General features: G+C 51.1%; 1 long non-coding RNA gene across 1 annotated transcript in view; it reads left to right on the top strand.

Annotated features, from left to right (window-relative positions):
* Positions 1-1,026: 1,026 nt before the first annotated feature.
* LOC105548530 overlaps positions 1,027-2,448 on the top strand; it is a 12,407-nt gene continuing 10,985 nt past the window's right edge. The window contains exons 1-2 of the long non-coding RNA XR_001007400.1: positions 1,027-1,247; positions 2,118-2,233. This is a non-coding gene — a long non-coding RNA (uncharacterized LOC105548530). The remainder of the gene's footprint in view (positions 1,248-2,117; positions 2,234-2,448) is intronic.

Genomic DNA, 2,448 nt, shown 5'->3' with positions numbered 1-2,448 from the left:
ATGCCTTCAAGCAACTCTCTAGTAACAGACCCCACAAATATATACATAAAACCCATGAAAGGAGAAACTGAGGCATAGAGTAGAGATCCTGAGACCAGTGAATGTGCGTGAATCTAGGTTTTCAGGGACCAGAGATAGAGCAACCAGCCAAGTTTCTGAAGAAAGTCATGCATTAACTAAGACTTGGCATGACAACCTGGACCCTGCCTTTTTTTCCCCAGGCTTTCTTGAGGCTGAGGAAGTAGTTGAGCTCTACAAAGACCAGCTCCCCCAGCTCCTCTTAGGGCTGGGGAAGACCCTAAGAACATTACCTCAGGCAATCTAAAGCGAAATTATCCCCACTCCTTCCCTGCCAGCCTCATGCAAGGTCCAAGAGGCCAGATGTCCCAGGATAGCCAGAGCCTAAGGAGTCGGCTTAGCAGCAGGAAGAACTTTATCACAGCTTATTTGGGCCTCCCAGAGGTAAATTGAAAGGCTGCTAGGAAACAACTGAGGTCCCTACCTAATCCTACACCCATCCCAAGGGAGTATGGGTAGAAGGACAGGGGACAGAATCAGAAGGACTTCACAACCCAGGAGAAAAGGAGAAAAGCCGGTTCCCAGGCGACAGCTAGGTCAGTCAGTAGCTGAAAGACCCCCAAGGCAGCTGTAGATCTCTGTTCTTCGCCTGAGTCTCTCAAGCCGGCAAATGGGAAGCTCTGCAATACCAGAGGGGGCCGCTAGGGAGTGCTCGCCAACAGCCAGGCTCCAGAAAGGAAGGAGCCGGCCAAGCCAAGAAGACCGGAAGGCAATCGATCAGAGTCGCCCTGGCAACCGGGCTGAGCCCGAGACAGACAGTACGTCGATAATGAAATCATCGTTAAATGACTTCAAGCCCTAATTAATAATCCAGGCCAACCGAGGCCATGCCTGACTGGGGTCGGGGGAGGGGATGTCATTGTTGGGGGAGCACTGGAAGCTTCTGGACAATTAATCAATTAATCCACTCACTCAATAATTGGCTCCTTTGTCCTCTGTCATGCCCCCTCCCCCACCTCATCCACCTCTGACTGTGGAGAGGGGATGAGGAGATGTGGGGCTAATAGTTTCCAAGGGCCACAGTTCTTTGCTCTCCCCTCCTTTTTTTCCACACATCTGTTTCCTGAGCCAGCTCACAAAAGCTTCCCTAAGTCAGGACTTGCCTGCGATCTTCCACAGGACCTACCAAAGAGTGAACATTTCAGGACCCGGAGTCCCCTGCTATCCAGGTACCTCCCCAGATCCCCTGCTCCCTACCCCACTTCCTCCCATCTAATCCCCCGTCCCCAGTATACACACACACACACACATCACTGACCCACAGCCCACTCTGACTGAGGCAAGAGCACTAAACAGTGAATCATGAGAGTTAGCTAAATCCCAGCCACACCAGCCCACCACTTACATATGTAACCTTGGGCAGATTATCTCCCCTCTCCAAGGCCTCCATTTCCTCATCTGAAACTTGAAGGAGGCCAGGTGCAGTGGCTCACATCTGTGATCCCAGCACTTTGGGAGGCCGAGGCAGGAGGATCCCTTGAGCCCAGGAGTTCAAGACCTAGCCTGGGCAACATAGCAAGACCCCCATCTCTATTTAAAATAAAATAAAACCTCAAGAGATCCAACTGATTTCCAAGGTTCCTTCCTGTGGTATCATCTATTATTACAATAATCAGACCTGGATCATTTCCCACTCCTCTCTACTCTGTTCCCTTACTTTGGGAAGGTAAGAGGGAGATTGTAAGGAATGCCAGGTCCTCATTTATCAGGTGCTTCATCCCCAAAGAACTCACCTCGAGAGCCAGAAAAGGGGATGATAGAAGAGTACATGGAGGGAAGGCTTCCCCAGCCCATCCCCCACCTGGCAGTCCTTCTGGCCCTCGCCACCCACCTTGCTTATTGCTCTCCACAACCCCCAGCAGGAAATGAAAAGGGTACAGGAAATTGCACTTTAAATCCCCTAGCTCCTGACTCCCTCCACCAAGCCAGGGAGCTGGGGGCAGTCTAACTTCACAGACCAGGCTTTCTCTGTTTGTAATTAGTAAGACACTTAAGAGGAGAAGGGGTCCCTGCTAAAAGAGCCCCTGTCTCCAAAACAGCTAATCAGGTTATCCAAAAAAGTGGTGCTGGGGAAAGCATAAGGGGTTTGCAGAGAAGGAAGAACCAGAAGATCTTGGGCAAGATAAAGACAGCCGGTGAGACATGGACTGGATAGGTAGGTGGTAGCCTCCTTTCTGGGAGAGGTGATTTATAGCGCACCTGAAGCCAGGAGAAATGGTGTGCAGCCAAAGGCTGGGATGGGCAAAAAGCGTAAAGAGGGGACCGTGCAGAGACGCCCTGCAGAGAGGACCAGGGAGCAAAACCCACCAGGTCCATCCCACCCCTGTGGACACTTAAGAGGTTAATAAAGTTCAGAATGTTCAGGGCTTA

This window comes from Mandrillus leucophaeus, unplaced genomic scaffold (assembly GCF_000951045.1).
Source record: "Mandrillus leucophaeus isolate KB7577 unplaced genomic scaffold, Mleu.le_1.0 Scaffold414, whole genome shotgun sequence".
NCBI classification, from domain to species: Eukaryota; Metazoa; Chordata; class Mammalia; order Primates; family Cercopithecidae; genus Mandrillus; species Mandrillus leucophaeus.
The sequence above is the reverse complement of the archived record's forward strand: the minus strand, read 5'-3'. Positions and strand labels throughout refer to the sequence as shown.